Here is a 21,717-nt window from a genome sequence, read left to right as displayed (position 1 = left end):
CTCCCACGTTTTAGGGGGATGAGCTTCTAACCATCAGGAATGAGGAGTCTTGGCAGCTAGATGAAACCCCAGGTGGTAGAGGGGTTTCTGCTCTTTCTGGGGCAAGGGTGGTGGGATGACCACTGGGGGTGCAGGAGGGGAAGACCGCCCCCCAGGTGTTGGGCTGTAGAAGGAATCTGGGGGCTGATGTGCTGTGGGAACTTGGGCTGGTCCCATTTCCTGATGTGGGCCTCAGTTGCTTCATCCTGTAAATGGGGTTAATCATCCTGCCCTGGGATGGGCAGAAGATCCAGTTAGAGAATATATGGGAATGTGCAGTGATCTATAATGTAGTACTAATAATTATTATTATGGTCATTACTTTCCTTTCCCTTTAGTCTCTGTGACACCCACTTTGATACACACAATGTAGCCCTGATTCACATGCTGATAGACTAAAAGAAACACATGGCTGAAAGCAGCTTCCCCATTTAGGGCAAAATCCCCATCATGGTTCCCAGACGTCTGCTTGCATGCTCCCAGGGACAGGGAGCTCACTACTCCTCATGATGGACAGAAATCTGTTTTCCTAGAAACTTTTTCTTTCACTGGGCTTAGCTCTGCTCTCTGGGCACATAAATGCTAGGTATCTTTGTCAGGGACCTAACATCCTGACCAGGCCTTTTGAGACTCCCCCTGGGAACATGGGTTTCTGGCCCACCTCTTCCTGTCAAGGGCAGATTTCACATTATCAAAGAAAGTAGAAGTAGACAGGTACATAGATGCCTGGGCATGGCTTTCTGGAAGTGGCTGCATTGTCTCCAAAGCTGAAGCAACAGGCTTACCCAGCCTCTACATCTCCTGGCCACCAGGAGCACAGAGTCCATGACCAGAGTCCATGGCCACTCTATGTAGTGATTCCTGGAGTTACTCACAGAGCTTACCCAGGTTCTGGTAACTCTGTCTTCTATACTGCGACCCATTCCTAGGGTTCATTGAAGGCTTTGAACAGGGGACCCTGCCTCTCAGGCTGGACCTACCTTTAAGGTTCCATCCTAGTCTCTGCCAAAAGTGTGTTCTGGCACGGCCAAGGACCAGCCCCTGCCTGTGCAAGGAGCCAGTGTGAGTTGCTCTCCCACGTTCTTGGACATGGTCATTTAGCTAACCACTGAGTGAGCTGACCCATAGCTTTCTACCTCCTGTGTAAGGATGTCGCGGGGGCCTTGACCCTGGCTGTCATGTCATCCTTTTGAACAACCAAGAGGGGACATGAATATCCTGCAGGGTTCTTTGTAAGTGAACTCAAACTTGCCAGTGCCTTTCCTGTGTTCTTTGCAGCACTTCTAGAATTTATATTAGAATGGATGGGGAGCTTACCAGTCTAAACCCCAGTTGGCTTTTTTGGTCCCCTTTTAAAACAAAAGGGAAGGATGCTAATATGTATAAATGCCGGTTCTTGACCTGTCTTATCCCACGGACCCTTCATTCCAGCCTCGAGTGGGAGGTGGTGGGGAAGACGAGGGGGCCAAGCCTGGGTGTGTGGGAGAACTTACCCAGGGTCCCACAGCTGGCAGGGGGTGGCACAAGGGCTCCGGGCCAGCCCCACACCTTCTCGCGGCCCTGCCCCTCCCGTCTCTTTGGGCAATCTTCTCAGCCTGAGGGTGGAACTCAGTCTTGCTCCTTCCCACAGGCCACACGCAGGACAGGATTGGACTTCCGATGCCTCAGGGGCATGTGAGCCTTGGCGGCGTGGGGGGCGGGACTGGCTCATCTGTGGTGTCATTTTCTAATCGTGTAAATTGTATGGGGGGTGGTGGTAAAAGCAGGACGGGTGTGGGGTGGGAGCTAGGAGTCATCCTTGGTTCCTTTCCTTACCTCCACTCCCTCGTATCCTGCGCCCCTGCCCACTGTGCAGGAGCTGGCCCTGCTCCCGCACGCATCCCCAATCCAGCTTGTCCTCCCTCACCTGGCCCCGGCCGTGTCGCCATGTGTTGGCAGCTGAGACAGTCATCCCACGGGCCCCTTGCTCCCGTGCCCTCTCCTTTAAAACCAGCCTCCACGCAGCAGCCCCAGGGAACTTTTCACAATGAAGAAGACCTCACAGCCTTTCCCTGGTGACTTTTCATCACACGGGAGGTGACGCCCAAGGCCTTGGCCTTGGTCCGTGAGGCCCTGCCCTCCCCCTGAGGCCTCATTTCTCACAGTTGCCCCCACCTCTGCCCACCTGCCAGGCCTAGCCTGCTCTCCTCAGAAACCCCAGGTGCCGGCCTCTGCTCTCCTCCTCCTGCCCAAGGCAAGACGGGTTCCCTATCCTGTAGGTATGAATTCAGGTGTGGCGTCTGCACAGAGGCCTTCCCTGACTCATCAGCTGGAGGAAGCCCTAGCCCCACCCCAGGACCTTGCTCTCACGTTACATGGCTTGATTTTCTTAATTGTACTTGTTGGCTCCTTGCAATCACCTTCCTTGTTTATTCGCATATCATCTGTGCCCCCCTTCCTCACGAGAACACCACTGAATCCTCAGGCCCTAGAATATACCTAGCATACAGCAAGTGCTCAATAAATGTGTGGTGCAGAAATGAAAACAACACAGAAACAGGGAAAGGAGAAAGAGCAGATTATCTGATTGTGGATACAGTAGCAGTTAATGGTGTAATAATTGTGTGTGTGTGTGTGTGTGTGTGTGTGTGTGTGAGCGTGTGTGGGTAAGTTGGGAATCGTCTGTTCCTTTAACGAGAAGGCTGGGCCTGAACCTGAAGCTCGACGTGCGTGAACATATTGGTCACGTGCGTGTACGCACACATGCGCGCACACATGGGTGTGTGTACACACTTGTATCCCTGTTGGGTAGCCTTGTGACCTCTGCTGAGGTCTTTCACCCCTCAGGCCTCAGTCGCTCCCCCTGTGGAATGGGGCTGCCTGGGGCTGGAGGCAGAGAGGCCTCTCGAGGTCAGTCCTGGCCAGTGGAGGGACCCCACAGGCAGTGTGCCCGCTGGCCTGCCGCGCTGTGCAGAGGGGGCCGGGAGGTGTTTATTGAAGTCCACCTCCACACAGGGCTGCTGCCCGCTGACCTCAGAGGTGAGGCTCTCACCCAGGCAGGGGGGAACAGTCCGGGCAACAGGAAGTGGGCAGAAAAGCCCGGAGACGTGAGCTCTGCTGCTGGGAGATGGATTATGTTCACAGTGGAGATCTCTTGGAGGCATCAGGAGCTTGACCTTGGTATGTTTTCCTTTTGTGTGTGTGTGCTTGTTTTTTAAAGACATTTTGAGACATTCCTTTTATTCTTTGAACTTTTTTCTTTCAATTGCCACAAGAAGAATTTTTATGAAATTTAAAAGGGAAAATACACACACACCTGTATTTTCACCCACCTCAGGCAACAACTGTTCTCTCTCTGCCTCCTTGCCCTTTTCCTGTGAAGACAATGCTGGAAACTTGCCTAACATGTGGGGAGTACAAGGGGCCCTTGACCTTAGCTAACTGGTTTCATCTCTCCATACCTTGGTTTCCTTGTCAAAAAAAATAAATAAATAAAATAAAAATCAGGGCATCATAATTGCTCCTTCTTACACTTCTTGTGCAGATTACACGGGTCAATATCTAGAAAGTACTATGGAAGATGCTGGGCACTCGGTATGTAAATAAACAGAAAGGAAGGGGGCACCCATGATGCTGCCATCGTGGCTCAGAGAGGCCGTTGGGGAAGTCCAGCCTGAGGACCTCCGCTGCTCCCTGACCCCCTCCCTCCCCCATCCTCTCCGCTTTCTTGCTCAGTGTCGTTAGAGCTCCATGGCATTACCAGTCCTCGTGTTTATCCCACGTAACGGCTGTGTAATATTCCGTCGAGCAGAGGTGTCACGTGTCATTTCTTTTGTGGGATGTTTAGGCGGTTTCCAGTACTTTCCTGTTAAAATAACCCTTCTGTGAACACCTGTGTGCCCGGAGCCCTTCCCTCTGATGGATGATTTCCCCAGGCAACTTTAGGGACATTGATTGAGGCTGCTGGGTTGGGAGGATGGAAGAATGGGCCAGCGACCGGGCTAGGAGAGGTGGGTCCCTTCCAAGGGGGCCCGACAGCCCGCTCCGGGGGCGGCAGCGATCCACTCCACGCGGCAGTCCTGAGCATGGTGGGAAAGGCAGGGCATGATAGGGATGAGCACTGGGGGAGGACACGAGGCCACCGGGTGGCGGGCTGTGGCACCAGGAGCTGGAGGAACGAGGCTCTGCTTTGGCCTTCGTGTCTCTGTCACTCACTCACACACTCTGTATGACTTTGAGCCTGTATGACCTTGTTCTCTCTGTGGACCTCAGTGTTCCTGGTGTGCTGTGTGCAGGGACTGGGCAAGGCTTGGTCCAGAGCTGCGCTGTTCCCTCTGTTTACCACTAGCCACCTGTGGCTATTTTGATTTAAATAAAAAGTAATTAAATAAAAATTTGAAATCAGTTTCTTAATCACACTGTCCACCTTGCAGAATCCAGTCGTGACTAGTGGCTGTCACACTGGGCAGCTCAGCTACCCTTTGTTGCAGAAAGCTCTTGGACTGTGCTGGTTTAGAGACATTTCCAGAAATGTGATCAGTCCTAACGTGCTCTGGTTCGGGATTTCTGTCATCATGCCTTCTTACGGAACCAAGAAGAAGGCTGGCAGCCCTGAGCTCAGAGGACTCATCCAGGGCCTAACAAGGCTTCATGACTCTGCACAGGCCAGGACCTCTGGTAGCATCTAGAGTCTGAGATATCCATGCCCGTTTCTCTCCCCAGAGGTCCCAGCATGAGAAGCTGGGCAAGAGTGTGGGCCCTGAGAGGGGTGGCCCCAACCAGGGACAGTGCCTAAGGGAGGCTGGCATGAAGACAGAGTTGGGGGGGGGGGGTGGTCTCCTGATTCCTCAGGCGGGATGGCAGCTGGGATCTGTTGGAGCTGCTCTCTGCCCCCGCCTGAAACATCACTGGTTCCCTCAGGGAAAGCATTGTCCTCTCTAGGATTCTTTTAGAAGTCTGGACTAGAGAGCAGAGGAGATTGCCCTGCTCTGGCTGCCTCGGGCCCTAAGCCAGCTCTGGGCACCACCGGGAGAGGAGCCGGGAGGAGTGATTCCGCAGCACAAGGGCGAAGCTGCTTCTCTCCCCACCAGCAGGCACATTTGGGCTGGCATCCCAGGGATTCCGGCCACACCTGCCCCCCACCTCTCCCTTCCTGTTAGAGGGAACCCCTCTTGCAGTTGCTGTTCTGCAGCCTGGAGGTGTCGCAGGGGAGGGACAGGTACGGGCCCAGGGTGCAGGGTGCAGTGAATAGGGAAATAAGAGCAAGGTATGAGGGAATGAAGAGGAACTTGGCTGGCTTTGGTCTTACCTTCGCCACAGGGTAGCTGCCTTCTGCCCTACCCCCATGTCCACGAGCCCTTCTGTCCCCCTATAAGTCCTACTGCTCACTCTTGTTTCTCCTGTTTTTCAGGGATCCCATGGCCATGTCCTCGCTGCCTTGAGTCTGTGAGGCCATACAGCCTCCCACCTGCGTCTACAGGGCTCTGTCCCTGTGCAGCCCCTGGACCTGCTCCCAAGCCCACCCCTCAGCCCAGCCTGGGGACTCTGCAAGCTTTAGGACTCAGAGGGGCACAGTAGCAGTCACGGTAAGTGGCATCCCCTCTCTGCTTATTCCCTGGCTCCTGGGGATAGTCAGCTAAGACTTACTGGTCTCTGGAATAGGAAGGATACCTTTCTGAACACTGTGTCTGTCAGAATTCCCTTGGTTGCATGTAGCCAAAACCAGATTTTAATAAAATAAAATTATCAGCTCATGTCACTGCAGGGTCTAGAGATAGGTTGGGCTTCAGGCAGGATTTGATCCAGTGGTTCAAACAATGTGACCAGGACCTGTTTCCTGCCTGTATTTCTCTGCTTCTTTTCCTGGGTGATGGCTCCACTCCTAGGAGCATTTCATGACATGGCCCCAAGGTGTCTGCCAACACTTTCTGGGGCAACATGCTTCCAGGTTTAATTCTGGGTTCAGGGTTGGAGACAACTTCTTCTTTCTTGATAGAAGAAATAAAAAGCCTGGGGTTGATCTCTTGCACCCTATTGGATCCTTGTTTGGATTGTTCTGGCACTTTAACTAAGTCTGCAGGTCCTGGAAACATGAAGGTGCGGGATCAGGGTCTGTCTTTCCCCAACCATGTGATCAGAAATGAGGGGAGGGTATTTCCCAAAGGAAGCTTGGGGTCTAGCTGGCGTAAGGAGTCACCCACTGAAGGAAGCAAGTGACAAATGATCGGTGGAGTCTGCGCAGCTTGGACAGCTTGTATCCCAGATGTGCTGTGTGTCTTTGGGCAAATTCCTATGCCTCTCTGAGCCTTAGTTTCCTTATCTGATGATGAACCCTGACAGGGGTACCATGAGAGTTATTTGAAATGACGTGTGGGAAGCACAGGCATCCAGCAGGTACTCTGTAAACCCTCGGTCTCTTCCCTTTCCATTTCCCTCCTGGGGAATTTGGAACATCCTGTTTTCTTCAAATGGGGAAGGAGCTGCAGAGCGAGTATTGTCAGTCAAGATCCCTAGAAGCAAAGCATTTGTAAGCATGTAAACATTTGTAAACATGAGACTTATTGAGGGGGGCTCTTGGGAGAAGGGAGGAAGAGAATAACTTGGAGCAGGAATGAGAGCCCAGGAATGAATGAGGTCATGGTCTCAGGGAAAGTCTAGCCTTGGGTTGGTCCAGGGGGGCCCTGGGGTAGAGTTGACACTGTAGGATTGCCGCCCAGATGAGGCAGTCAGGCTTTTGAACCCCTGCACTTGTCAGTCACTGACTGTGGGCCATGTCTGTAGTGGCTCCTCATTGGCAGAGCGCAGTGCTCTGGAGACGGGGGTGCCGTGAGCTGACGCGGCCCACACTCCCAGCGGCCGTGGAGGGCCTCTGGGCAGGCACCATCTTGTACAGGAAGGTAGGACCCAAGTCCCCAACTTGGCCCATCCTGGAGGCCCCTGGCCTGCTGCCTTCTCTGCCTTTGGCTCCTTCTGCCCCAACCAACAGGGCCAGTCCCTTCCACCCTCGGGAACTGGGTTGCCCGGCTTGGGGTCTGGTGATGGGGTGGACCTTCATCCCCTCCTTTTGAGAAGCTTTTTTCACCCCAGGCCTCCCTGTCCTCCCTCTGCCCCTGTGTCTTCTCCTCTAACTGTTCTTTGTTTTTCCTTTCAACCTCAGCCATGTGTTTCCCCCACCTGCTATGCCCTTTCTTGCTCTCTACCCCATCCTCTCTTTAGGGCCCGTGTAGGTCCCTCCCTCTCTGGGAAGCCTCTACTCACTGCTCCAGCCAATGTTTCTCTCCTTTAGTCCCTCCTCCAGCTCCACCCTTTCTCCAGATGGAAAGGCCAAGGGCCAGTGTACACCTCCTTCTTCATGAGTACCCTGTGGGTTCCAGCAGCCGTGCCAAAGTGTGTTGCTCTCTTTACCCTGGCTGCTAGGAAGCTCATGGCTGGTTTGTGGCCCATGTCTCCTAAATGTTCAGGATTCTGGCATAGAGTTGTTCAGAGGCCTACCCTCTGGCTTTTTCTCTCTCATTTTTTCCTTCTTCTGACTTCTTTTCTTACTTTTCGGCGTGTGCTGTTCTCAGCAGCCTCTAATTCTTTTAGAAGGTGGTGGGGTATAAATTATAAACAGCCAAGAGTGGCCTTGGTAGAAACCTTCAGCTGAGTGCTAGGCTTTCCCCTTCCTAAGGGCAGCTGGGGTGGGAGGGACTCCTCACGTCCCAGGCGGAGCCTGTTTCCAGGGGAGACACCCAAGCTGGACCACGGCAGCCCTGGTACAGTGCCACCCTGCCCTCCGCGGGTCAGGAGGGACATTGTTCTGTTTCCCTCTCCTCTCCATCTCCCCCTTTTCATCTTATCAGAAGCTAATGAAAGAGGCTGGGAAACCCAATCCTCTGGTAATTAAATTTACTTAACGGGTATTCAAGTAGAGTAATGAGAAGTTTAATGCAGTGATTAGATTTTTCTTTAATTAATTAAAATAAGAACCATGTGTCTTGCCAGCAAACCAACTTGACCCTCTGCTTGGGAGCAGCAGACAGAGATGGTGGGGGGCTTGGCTGCAGGGGGTGGGTGCAGCCCCCCCCCCCCCCCGTTCTTGGAAGTAAGCCCAGCTCTGCTGCCCACCCAGGGCAGCCTCTGCTTCTGCTCCCACTTCTGAGTTCTGCGGGTGCCTGGCCTGGGCTGGGCCTGAGTCACCCAGGGCTGAGTGATCCAATTCCTGCCCTCAGAGCTGAACACTGACCCAGAACGGAGGTTTCAGAGGGTGTTTGGCAAAAGTGGCTTAAAGCAAAGAGCGTGAAGGAGGGATCTCAGGCACTGGGAGTGGCGGGGGCATTTTGGGTATCACATCTCATTGCATGGTCCAGTGGACACCTTTCCCTGCATGTTTAGCCAGACCTTGGTTTACCTCTGTTGGCTCTCTCAGGGCTAATGGAGTGGGGCCGTGGGGTGGATAATTGAGAAATCTGAGATAACTCGAAAACCGCTTCTCCTTGACCTGGGAATGCATCTGTGCCAGAAGGATGCCCATCCTTGCTGTGTTTCTGAAGGCCAGTTAGGAAGGCAAGGAAGTACTTCTTGCCTTGGGCCACTTCTCCTGGGGTCAGTTGGGGGCTAGGGTAAAGGCAATATGGGAATCCCAGCATAGCTGTGTGGGTTGGAGTGTAGGACAGGCTGTGCGAGGGTAGGGGGTGGGCATAATGAGGACCCAGAAGACAGGGCCCCGCACCCGAAGGGCAGAACCTGTGGTTTTCAAGCAGTGGGTAAAGCTGGGGAGAATCCTGTGCCCTTCATAGCGGGGAGGCAGAGAAAACTTCCCTACACTGAGCCTTGATCCTGGACAGACTGGACCTTGATCCCAGGCCTAGATGGAGCCCTGATCCCAGTCCCACACAGCCCAGCATTGTCATGGGTATGTGAACAGAGTAACTCACCCAGTGCTGGGGTGGGAAGGGTGAAAGGCCCAGTGTGTCCGTCCTCGCTGCCAGATCGCCAGTCCTCGCTGCCAACTCTCTTGCCTGTGGGCAGGATTCCTGCGCCAGGCCCCACCCTAGTCTCTGGAATGGCCAAGATGAGTCAGATGTGGTCCCTGCCCACAAGGCTGGTGGGGGAGGTGAGGAGCAAACAGGCACTGAGCAAGCCGAGCTGAGGTGGGGGAGGCCCAGAGGGCTGGGAGACATTGATAATGCTACCTTATAGGGACAGTATTTTTATCCATTTCATCCAAGAGGAAACAGGTGTGCAGGAACGGAATGAAAGTTGATCAGCCCGCACTAGCTTGGTGGGGAGAGTTCCCAGAGCCTGCGGGCCTCCGGGCCTGCACACCACTGTTTCTGTGCACCTGCCTGGGAATGAACTTGCCCTAGAGGGGCTGATAACACTGGCTGCTGGGGCGTGGGGAGTCAGGGAGGCCAAGGGTCCCAGCAGGTTAGGGGACAAGCCCCAGGAAGGAGGCTCTCCTGCTTTCTTCGCCCCTGCTCCTCCCCTCTCCCGATTCCACTAGGTTCCTCCAGATTCCTCCTCTTTCCCATTTTCCTTCTTCTCTCCTTTCTGAGAAACCAGGCCTAGAGTAGCTACCCAGCCACTACCCACCACTTACAGAAGGAACTTGAGGCAGGAGCCTGCCAAGATTGTGGGGCTCTGCCTCTCATCTATCTTCAAGGTTAGGGGGTCTGAAATCACATCATCTCCAGTGTAAACACAGGACGGCACTTGGAAACTCTTGGTGACGGTGTACACACTCAAGTTCACACTACACAGGAGATGGCCCCAGGGAGTCAGCCCTCTGTCCTCAGGCCCTGAGCTCCCCCTCCCACGGTCTCACTGAATCCAGGAGTACTTTACTGGGGAGGGAACCAAGCAAGGTCAGGAACCAGGCCGACTCACACTGCTAGCCCGACAAGCTCAAAACCTAGGCGAAGCCACTCTTCCAGACTACCCCCTCCTTGCCTCTGGGCAGCTCCCCTCTTTCCCTCTTTCTCTTCAAGCCTTCCCTCCTCCCACCAGGCCTCCCTCCCCATCCACTGCCACATCCCTCCTCCCTCCTCGCTGTGTCCTCCAGCCAGAACCAGTGACTCTTCCCCAGCCCTCCCCACGCTTTCCCACCCCCAGGCCCTTGTTCAAGCTGTTCCAGCCCCCTGGAGCTCCTCTCCCCAACTCCCATCTGCCCAAACCCCTTCCTCTTTCCAGGCTGGGCCCAAATGCCACTTCCTTCATGGAGACACCCTGTCTGCTGTCACTGCCATCAGAAGTCACCCACCACCCTCTCCTACACCACCCTGCAGCTTTCTCCTGCAGCCTCCCCCCAAGACTCCTGGCTTTCCTGTGTCTGACTTGGCAGCTGTGTGGAAGGCAGGGCCCTCGCTTCCCAGGCCAGATACCCCCAGGGCCTGGCACAGAGTAGGTGCACAGGAGGTAGTGGGGGACTTGCCTTGAGAGCGGCTGCACCTCTACAAACTCCACCCTTTCCTCAGCTGTCCTGGGCCTGCTAGTCCCACATGGCCCTCCTCCTGGGCCCTGAAGAAACCAGCCCCATGGCTGGCCCCATGCTTCTTGGAGCCCTGGCTGGGGAGGATGGGGGACTGGCCGGTGGCCCCAGCAGACTTCCCTGGGCCCAGGCTGTGGTGGGCAAGAACAAGGCACGTCCCATGCTGGTGGAGACACTCTTCATGTCCCTCTCCCCAGCTCTACTCACTGGCTCTGCTGATGACTGGAACTGCTTCATGCCTCAGTTTCCTCATCCGTTCAATGAGGTGATGACAAACCTACCTGGGGTTGCTCTGAGGATCTGAGCGGTCAACACAGGAGGAATCACACAGTAAAGACACAGATACACCGTATGGCTTCCCGACCATTGGTCATCACCATGGCCATACAAGGGAGCATGAAGGCAGAGTATTGGGGGGGAGCTTCCAGAAGGTGGTGACACATGAGCAGCAGCTTGAAAGATGAGGCCCAGAGGCAGGGGAGGACATGCCAAGAAGAGGGAACCATACAGACAAAGATCTAGAGGCTGTCTGGGGGACATGCAAGGGATCTGGCTCTGTCTAGACTTAAGAACAGGTCAAGGGGAGATCCCATGCTGCTGGCACACAAGGACTGTGTCTTGACTGACCTTGGGTGCAACACTGAGGACTTTACCCTACATTCTGTGAGGGAACATGGAATGGGGTATTTTTTCTTTTTTATTATTTGCTCATGCAAAAACATTGAAACAGTAGACATGTGTCCTGTTAAGTATGGAAGTTCCCTCTTTGCCCTTAAATCTTGTTCTTCTAGGATCTCACTGTTGTTGGTCTGGTGTGCCTCCTTTCAGAACTTTTTTCTGTGCTTTGCAAATATATTTGTTGTCTGTTAATTTTTTTTTTTCAGATTTTATCTTTAAGTAATCTCTATACCCAACATGGGACTCGAACTCACAACCCCAAGATCAAGGGTCACATGCTCCCCCGACTGAGCCAACCAGGTGCACTGTATATTACTTTGTGAAAAAAAGAAGTAGAATCATCTTTTTTTTTTTTTAAAATATTTTATCTATTTATTTGACAGACAGAAATCACAAGTAGGCAGAGAGGCAGGTAGAGAGAGAGGAAGGGAAGCAGGCTCCCCGCTGAGCAGAGAGCCCGACTCGGGGCTCGATCCCAGGACCCTGGGATCATGACCTGGGCTTGCAGAGGCTTAACCCACTGAGCCACCCAGGTGCCCCAGAAGTAGAATCATCTTATGCACATTACTCTACAACTTCCCTTTTTCACTTTCCAGTGTGCTGTGGGCACCTGTCAGTGTCACGGGACACAAATTGATGGTGTCCCTTTTGATGGTTGCCTAATATTCCCTTGTTTAGCCAGTTATGTAACTAGTCCTGGGTTGATGGAATACGTAGACCATCTTCAGGCTTTCACTCTTGCAAATGATGCCTCAGTGACCATCCTTGTATATATATCTTGCTGACATGTGTAAGCATTTCTGTAGGATAGATTTCCAGACGTGGAATTGCCCATCTGAAGGGTACATTTATTACATTTGGATAGGAACTGCCACAGTGCTCTTCCAGAAGGTTTGGCCAGTTTATGCTCCTACCCTTGGTAGCTGCGGCTGGCCATTTCCTCACACTGTCCTCCATGCTGCACATTATCAAGCTTTTTAATTCGTGCTCATCCAGGAAAGTGTCTTGCTGTGGTTTCAACACTCGCCTTCTCCACAGCGAGGCTGAGCATCTTCTCATGCAGTCGGGGACCATTTGTATTTCCTCCTCTGTGAATTGACTGTTCATATCCTTTGCCCATTTTTCTTTCTTTTTTTTTCCCTTTTTCTTATTGATATAAAGGAGCTTTTAGTATATTAGGAATTTTCAAACTTTTTGTCTGTTGTGTGTGTCGGATATATTTTCCCTAGTCTGCTGTTTGTCTTTTTAACTTGGTTTATGGTCTCTTTGGCCGTATAGAAGCTTTAGATCTTTATTTAGTCAAATCTGTCAGACTTCTCCTCAGAGCTTCTGAGTTTCACATCCTGCTTGGCCAGGCTTCCTGGAAGGGTTTTAAGTGGAGGTCAGATTTGGGGACTGGGAAGGGTCGCTCTGATTGCCACTGTGCAGAGGGTGGGTGGAGGGGGACAGCAAGCCAGGGAAGGAAGCAGCTGAGACCTTTGCACTGGGCAGGAGGTGGGATGAGTAGGGGAATATTAGGGAGAAGGTGAGTTTGGGAAATATCGAGGATTGGCTGCCCATGGTGAGAGGATGTGAGGATGAGAGAGGGAGAGAGAAAGGACTTCGGAGTGATGCCCGGGTGTGAGGCTGGGGGCTGTGTGGCTGGTGCCATCACCGCCCTGAGCTGGGGGCAGGACTGGGGGGGGGGGGAGGCATGCAGGGGCACGGCACAGATGAATACATGTGTGCACACACATGCTTCAAGTTCTGGAGGCGGGCCATCTGTACTGCAGCTGCGCGGAGCGGGAGGGGGTGTGGAGTATCCGTTCCCTGCCACGTACTGTACAGACGCGGCACCACGCATGCGCACTCTGTACTCTTGACTACCGTATGAAGCATGTCTTACAGACTAGGAACCGACTCAAAGAGGTTAAGTAACTTGCTCAGTGTGACACAGCAGTAAGTGACAGAAATTCCCTCCCCCCGCCACCACCCGACACCTCAGATCTGACCCACCCAGACAGAATTCCCACGAACAGCATCGAGGAGCCTTTCATTCACTTCTCATCTGACCAACCCAGTTTCATCAGGGACTCTTAGGACAAGTGCGAGAACCAGACTGCCTGGTTTGCACATACATCCCCATTACTTACACCACTCTGTGCCTCAGTTTCCCCATTCTGAAAATGTGGACAATCACAGTACCCTCCTCGCTGGGTTTTGGTAGAGATTAAATGTGTTAGCGCCTAGGAAGTGCTTAGCCCACGAGGGTCTCTTCGGATGCTCTCTGCAATGAGCCTGATGACGGTGATGGCAGGCGTTTACCTCACCTGTGTCTGTGTGCCTCTCTTTCCCTCCTCCTTCCCCTGCATCTTCCTTCCACCTGTCACCTCACTCCTGTGCCAGCTCTTCCTCAGTTCTCTGAGGAACTTCTTCCAACACTTGCCTTTGAAGCTCTGTCCTCCATTTTCAGCCCCCAAGCCCTCGGCAGAGAGTGAATTAAAGACCAATCAGTCAGCAAAAACCATTCAGGGGAGAACAATTCAATGTTGCACTCAGGGAGTCCTCCCCCAAGCAGTTCTAGTCAGGCATTTCCTGCAAGCCCATGCATTCATCCCAACATAATCTGGTCTCCGAGAACCAGACCATAACAGCCCGATCTAAAACTACTTCCTCCCCGAATGGAGATGCTCAGGTGTATTTTTGGCTTGGGGTGGAGGGGTTCTGAGCTGACCTCAGCCCAGCCAGCTCTCCCCTCTAGCCATAGCTATCACCAGATCCCTGACCATGGGATGAGTCATTCTCAGCATCATTGGCCAGGAAACTTGCCCATAGGAAACAAAAGCAGAAAGCACAGCGGATTCTGGGCACAGTTTCTTCCCATGAGCCTAACCAAGCAAATCCCTGGCTCTGAGGGTTTGTGCAGGGGGTTTAGACTGGGTTAAAACTTCAGGTCTGCACCCAGTTAAAAATTTCTTGCCAAACTGGCCAAACTTAACCATTATGGATTTCTCATCATCAGAATAAACTCCCAGGTGAATATGGAGTAGTCACTTCCTGTTGCTTGTAGGATTTTGTTTTCACTTGCATGGTTGTCAGGCACACCTGTTTATTTTGAACCCAATAATGGCAGAACTTGCTTCAGTGCTTCAGTGCTTCTTCAGGGGACAGTTATGCCAGATGACACAGAGGACACAGACACCCCCACCCCAAAACCTTCGAGAGAGGATTCTTTATCACTATTTTTGGGAAGCCTGGTCCCCGGGTCCCCAGGGTTCCATCGGGCCTGTCCTCAGTTTCCGCCAAGCCTGGCTTTGTCCCTGGGGTTTCTTTAACATCTCCCCCAACCTTCAACCCAAGCCCCCTCCCGCAGTACACCCCAGGACCTCTGCAGGGTACCATGCCACACTCTGATTTCCAGCTAACGTGGCCTAAGTTCAAAGCCAGATCAGCCTTTGGATGCACATACTGACACCGGCATCAACATTCATATGTAAGAAACTTTTCAAGTTTGCCCTTACAGGGGAAATATTTCTTTCTTTTTCTTTTCTTTTCTTTTCTTTTTTTTTTTTTTAAAGATTTTATTTATTTATTTGACAGACAGAGATCCCAGGTAGCCAGAGAGGCAGGCAGAGAGAGAGGAAGGGAGGCAGGCTCCCTGCTGAGCAGAGAGCCCAATGCGGGCCTCCATCCCAGATCCCATGATCTGGGATCATGACCTGAGCCGAAGGCAGAGACTTTAACCCACTGAGTCACCCAGGCGCCCCAAGGGGAAGTCTTTCTAACAGTGGCAAGGAAGCTATATGGTACCCTTTTTTTTTTTTTTTTTTCTGAGGAGGGGGTGAACAGGAGGCAGTATAATCCTCTACAGACAAATCATACTTTTTGGAGAAAATGAGGCATCACAGGGGGCATTTATGGACATCAGGGGCTGTCCCCTCAGGTTGCCTGCCAGAGCCCGCTGTTATCTTGAGGGGCTGCCTTTTCTCCCTGTTCCCTGTGTTGTCCCACAGGATCTCACAACATTTAAGGTGGTAATTGCCAAAGTGAAGTGTCAATAAGTTCAAAATATAAATGCATAATTCAGCTTGCAGCTTGCTCTTGTTTGTGGCTCCAAGGCTCTCTTGGCAATCCAGAACAGACAAGTAGGGGGCCCCAGGGCCTTTCTAAAGCTGATCCCAGACCTGAGACGGGTAAATCTCTGAGGATGCCGCAGCCTTTGTTCTAAAGTCAATTTCTTTTTTCCTTTTTAAAAGATTTTATTTATGTATTTGACAGGGGGAAACACAGAGAGAGAGAGAGAACACAAGCAAGGGGAGTGGAAGAGGGAGAAGCAGGCTTCCTGCCGAGCAGGGAGGCCAATGCAGGGCTCAGTCCCCGGACCCTGGGATCATGACCTGAGCTGAAGGCAGATGCTTAACAACTGAGCTACTCAAGCACCCCCTAACATCAATTTCAAGCCCTTAAACGTAGGCCAAGGTCCCAATTCTCGTGAAGATTCTACCACTTGCCTCTGCTCACATTCCCTTCTCCAGGTGGGAATTGTCCTGCTGATGGACCCTGCTACGTGGCCTGAGATTTCCCCCTTTTCCCTGTAGCTAGGGAACATTTGAAATTGGGGATTGACATACTTCTGTCCCCCAATGAAATCCTAGTTATTTAGGGGCTTGCAAATGGAGCTTGGTTCTCTCAAATCAGAATGTCATCTAAACATGTTCTCAAACCAAATATGTCAAGGTCACGAGCCCTGGGTGGCCAGGGGGGATGCAGTAGGGTTGGCAGGGTTGTGCTGCACTAACAGGTTCTCTGAGAACTCTCGGTGATTTAGCACAACAGAGGTTCCCGTATCCTTCCTTTCTTTCTTTACAGTCTGACCTCACATTACATGTCCAGTGTGGGAAGCAGGGAGGGTGGTGGACTCTGGTCTGTACAGTAGTGCAGGGACCCAGACTGACAGAAGCTCCACCATCTTGCAGCTGCCCCATCTGGAACACGTGGTCTCTTTCAGTCACCGTGGCAAAGAGGAGGAAATGGTAGAGTTGCACTGTGCTCTTAAATGCCAGGAATGACACACGTCACTTCTGTTTACAACCCATTGGCCAGAACTTCTCAGGTAGCCTCTGTTAACTGTAAGAAGGCTGAGGAAAGGGGACATGGTGCTGGGATGAGGAGGGCACATAGGAAATGCACCCAGACGTTCAGCGACCAGTAAACTCCTCTGTACGAGGGGTGTGGTGGGACTACTCTCAGAGCCAGGGTTTCAGAAGAGCCAAGGCCATAACTTGCTGTTTATCCTTTCCACCTGAGGTGGCTGAGGTGGGGGAATCCCAGAGTGTCTAGGAGGGCCTGATGGGAAGAGCTTTGAGGAAGAGTCCCTGTGGGTGAACAGGCCCCTTGGCAGGCCCAGGTCCAAGGCCTCCACCTACCCGGCTCTAGGTTTGACTCAGCCTTTCCTCCCTCCTTACCCCGTTGACTGCTTTCAATACCAACACCATCCCATCAGATGAATTTCTCAATAGGAGAAGCAGGAATGAGAGTGAGCGTGAGTTCAGTTTTGGAGGGAAAAAATGCAAGAGGAGATACCCAGAAGCTGCTGTGTCTTAGTCCATTCGGGCTTCTCGAACCAAACACCACAGTCTAGGGTGGCTTATAAACAACAGAAGTTCATTTCTCGCAGTTCTGGAGGCTGGAAAGCCTGAGATCAAGGTGCTAGCAGACGTGGTGTCTAGTGAGGGCTCACCTCCTGGTTCACAGACAGACATATGGCACAGGGGACCAGGGAATCTCTCCGGGGTCCCTAATCCCATTCCTGAGATTCACGAGACCTTCATGACCTAATCCATTCCCCCAAAGCCTCACCTCCAAATACCATTACACTGGGTTTCGGTTTCAACATATGAATTTGGGGATGGAGGGAACACCCACACTCAGTCTATGGCACATTGGCTATAAGCCCAAGCCCAAGAGCATACCCTTGCCATGAGAGAGAGTGGGAAGATACTGCCTTTCTTCCAGGCTTTCATGCCTTCAGCAAATGTGGCCGCTGTGGGCCATGGAGTGTACTGATTACAACGGTGGGGTCTGATTCCAGAAAACCTGGGATTGAAGCTTGGCTTGGCCCTTCATCAGCAATGTGACCTTGGGCTAAGTACTTCCCTCTGCCTCAGTTTTCTTCTCTTAAAATGGAGATATTGAAAGTATTTATCTCTCGGTACTCTCTGAGTACTGTGAAGTACTCAGCACAGTGCTGGGCACGTGATAAGTGCTCTGTAAATGTTAATCCTCACCACTGCAGCCGCCACCGCCACCATCACCAATATCATCATCACCATCACCACCATCATCATCCTCTAGTACCATATACTATGCTAAGAGCTGGGCAAGTAGACATCAAGGTCCCTGTGCTCACATATGATAGGGGAAATGGAAAATAGATAAATAATTAAATTAAGATGATAATTTCAAATAGAGATGGCAGGAAAACAATGCATCGGGTACATGAAAAATTAAAACCGGGGAGCCACCACTGCCTGTCTATTACACTGACGTCCACAAAATAGGCAATGCAACTCCAGGTGAGGATACAGAGCAAACTGCACCTCTAGTGGGTTGCTGTAGGGAATGTCAAATGGTACCGCCACTTTAGAAAACGGTTTGGCAAAAAACAAACAAAAAACAAAAAAACAGTTTGGCAGTTTCTTATACAGTTAAAAATATGTTTACCATATAACCCAGCAATCCTACTGCTAGGTATTTACCCAAGAGAAGTAACAACCTATGTTCACGTAAAAACCCGTATGTGAATATTGATAGCGGCTTTATTCATAGTCACCACAAGCTGGAATGAACCCAAATGTCCTTCAGCTAGTAAATGGATGAACAATTGAATACGGCTCAGCAATAAAAAAAGAATGAAACTGGGAATAACAAAGAAACAATGAAGGTAAATCGCAAATGCATTATATGCTAAATGAATAAAGCCAGACTCAAAAGGCTACATGGAGATGATTCTGTTTGTCTGACATTCTGGAAAAAGCAAAACTATAGAGACGGAAAATAGATCAGTGGTTGTTAGGGGCTGGGGTTGGCTGGGAGCTGGCAGCAAAGGGACACATGGAGATTTGTGATAGAATTGTTCTCTGTCTTGATTGTGGTAGTGGTTACACGGCTGCTGTGTGTACAGCTGTCAAAACTCAGAACTGTGCACTAGAAAGAGTAAATTTTACTCTAGGTAAATTATAGCTCAATTAACCTGCCTGGGAAAAAAGCTTTCCGTGAGATTGCTGAGACAGGGAAACCCGAATGACAGATCAGTCAATCAGGGTCGTGTGACATGCACACGGAGGTCAGGGAGGGCTTTTCTGAGGAGGTGCCTTGAGCTGAACCTGGATGGGGAGAAGGAGCCAGGCCTGTGAGGATCAGGAGGAGGTGGGGGCCCCCAGAGAGAGGGAGCAGCAGGGTGGTGGTGTGGCTGGCACTAGGGAGGGAGGAGGCGGGGGCGGGGGTGCCACTGGGGGGCATATATAGAGGGTGATGGAAACTCATGTGGGTCAGGCTGCCCAGGCGGAGAGAGGAGGGGAGGACAGGAAACAGCAGCTTGTGACCACGCGTTGGAAGAGGACTGAGGATGGTGTGATGGAGGGGCACCCTGAAATCAAAAGGAGGGGTCAGGGAGCCCTCCTCTAGGGTGGAAGGATCAGCCAGCCAGAGATGCATAGGCTGCCAGGGGACCAGCATGGATGGTGGGGGGTCCTTCTGGGAGCTTGTGGAGGAGGGATGTTGTGGGCCGTGGGAAGGCAGACGCTGGCCATCCTGGGTTGAGCAGCAGAAGCCCCTCTTAGCTGCACTAACCTTCCTGCTCTTCACTGCAGTGCATGCTGGAACTGCGACCAAGAGGCTGCTGCTCCCCAGGCCCCCAGACACTGATCTGTTTGCCTCCCGGCGCCGTCTGATCCAGGTAGGGGGAGAGCAAGGGGACTCCCACTGTCTCATGCCTCTGTGTTGGGCGGGAGGGCTCTGGGAGTGAGAAGCAGGCTGGGCCTTGGTGAATGAGCCCCCAGCAGGGGCGATGGTGTGGGATACATGTGGGGTTCGAAGGCTCTGGCCACAGTAGTGCCTTCTGGGGGAATGGGGGGCAATGAGAGACCCTAGGACATATAATTCTGCAAACCCAATTGTTCCCTGACACACGTGCTAGATGTGGTCTGTTCAGCATCCTTTCCCTGTGCACACTTGCTAAGTACCTCGGCTCTGGTAGCTTCTACATCTGTGGGGGTCCCTTTGCTGTCACTCTGGCTTCTCTCTGCCAGAGCTGTGCACCAGCCTTGTGTTTGTGCTTCCTTGAGTGACGGCTCTTCCCCCAGAAGGCCCCAGCTCTCGGCAGGACTCCCTGAGGGGGCCGAGGTGCTCCCCCAGGCCCCAGGAGCAGCCCAGCTCACTTTCAGTCCACTTGGCGTTTTTCTGCTGCCCCTGGGCACCCCAGCTGGAGGCTTTCAGCCCCAAAGGTGGTATGGGTTGTGGGCTAGGCTTGCCAGAAAAATGTAGAGAATTTCCAGTTAAATTACAGCTTTAGACAGATAATAAATCATATTTTAGCATAAATATATCCCCAATACTGCATTGGCTGTACAATTTTTGCTAAATCTGACAATGCTAGTTGTCTGAAGCCCTTAGTCCCCCTCTTCTTCTGGTGAGTCCACCCTGCTGGGCCCACTTCGGTTCCCTTAGCTCAGCTGCCTCCGGTGCCTATGACAGATGTCCTATAGCTGGGCGTTGGGGGAGCCTGCTCAGGTCACAAGCAGGAGACCTGGGGGTTCCCCCGAAAGCCATTGAGAGTGGTCTCAGGCTCCTTGCTGTCTCCCATGTGGCTCTCTGATAGCAAAGTCCCAGCTGAGGAGGTCATGGGGTGGGGCCATCCAGGCCTCTGTGCCTGTGAACAGAGCTGTGAGACAGGCCTGGAGCTGTGAAAAGAATCGAGAATAGAAAATTGTTTCACGAGCTTGAGAGCCAGAGTGCTTGGAGTGTGGGGTGGAGGTGGGGGGCAACAGGATAAGACAGGGCCAGACAGTGGAGGGCTTGGAATGTCCTCTTTTTGCATCTTGCAACACTGGGGACACGGAAGTTTTCCCATGGAGAGTGGAGTCATTTTTCTGACCAGTAAGGTAAGGTTCTCTGTGTGTCCTCTACCTACCTATCCAACAACCCCAAAGCATTTAGAGCTTTGAACTGTGAGCCTTTCCTACCATCTCTTCCTCTCCAGGACTAAACACTGCTAACTAGTTCAATATGTATCCCTCCAGACTCTTTTTTCTGTGTGCTTAGAAACATAGTTTAAAGATTTTATTTATTTATTTGACCGAGAGAGAAGGATCACAAGTAGGCAGAGAGGCAGGCAGAGAGAGAGAGAGGGAAGCGGATTCCCTGCCGAGCAGAGAGCCTGATGTGGGACTCAATCCCAGGATCCTGAGGTCATGACCTGAGCCGAAGGCAAGGGCTTAACCCACTGAGCCACCCAGGCACCCAGAGACATAGTCGAAAAGCAAAAACACAGGCTCATCCTAGTGCCACTGCTCTGTCGCGAGTTTTCACCTGATGACATACTGTATAGATCATGCCAGAGTTCTTTCCTATCCCTTTATGCCCATTGTTTGGGTGATCTTTAAAGTACGTCTCGGTGCTCGGTCCTGTCGGTGGCCATTCAGGCAGGGGGCCTCCGTGTTGGTACCTCCGTGTGCCCTTGTGTTACGGGTCCTTCAGGAGTGTTTCTGAAAGTGGACCAGCGGGGCCAGAGGGCACACACCTTTCCAGGTGTGATCTGTTCGGCCAGGTCAACCTCCAGAAGGTTGGGCCGATTTCCCACATGCAAGAGGCCTCGTCCCCTCATCCTTACCAGTTGTGGGCATTAACAGTCACTTAAGTCTCTGCTGATCTGTTAGGTACAATGGCTTTTCTTTGGCATTTCTTTGATTATGAATGAGGTGGAGCATCTCTCTGTCGGTTTTCGGCCGTTTTCATTCCTTTGTCTGCGAATTGCCGGTTGATGGCCTGTCCTCCGCTGGGTTTTCTATTCTTCCGTCCATTCGTCCTGCACGCATCTACTGAGCACCTGCGGGGGTGGGGGTGGGGGTGGGGGGCACTGTTTTGGTTACAGGCCTAGCAGAGAACCACACTGACAACAGAGACCTGCTCCCTGGAACTCAGGCTCTCGTGGAAGAGCGACAGCCAAGAGAAACAGATAAAGGAGTGAAATCTAGTGTGTGTGTTGAGTGTTAAGTGTGAGGGATTGAAAAATAAAGCAGAGTAGGGGATGGGCAAGGTTGGGCTGCTGAGTCTGCTAGTCAGGAAGGCCTCCCTGGGAGATGGCGCTGTGGCAGCACCGGCAGGAAGCGAGAGAGTGAGGCACGTGGATGGGAACCTTGAGCGCCAGGCAGGCTGGGTCTGATCGGGGCTCACTTAGAAGGCCAGAGTGGCTGGGATAGGGGGAGTGAGAGAGAGCGGGAGGTATGGCCGGCGAGGGATCGGGAGCAGAACACTCAGGGCCAATGGACCACTCTTGGCTTTTACTCAGGATGAAC

General features: G+C 52.3%; 1 protein-coding gene across 6 annotated transcripts in view; it reads left to right on the top strand.

The window, feature by feature from the left end:
* Positions 1-21,717, top strand: part of LINGO1 (leucine rich repeat and Ig domain containing 1) — a 191,234-nt gene that overhangs the window by 111,656 nt on the left and 57,861 nt on the right. For 5 of the 6 annotated variants that reach the window (XM_059371781.1, XM_059371777.1, XM_059371779.1 and 2 more), the window contains 2 exons: positions 5,429-5,603; positions 19,015-19,100. The gene's annotated coding sequence lies outside the window, so the exon portion shown is untranslated. The remainder of the gene's footprint in view (positions 1-5,428; positions 5,604-19,014; positions 19,101-21,717) is intronic. The other variant, XM_059371780.1, reaches the window with a different exon arrangement.

This window comes from Mustela nigripes, chromosome 13 (assembly GCF_022355385.1).
Source record: "Mustela nigripes isolate SB6536 chromosome 13, MUSNIG.SB6536, whole genome shotgun sequence".
Classification (NCBI taxonomy): Eukaryota; Metazoa; Chordata; class Mammalia; order Carnivora; family Mustelidae; genus Mustela; species Mustela nigripes.
Note: the sequence above shows the minus strand (reverse complement) of the source record. Positions and strands in the feature narration are given on the sequence as shown.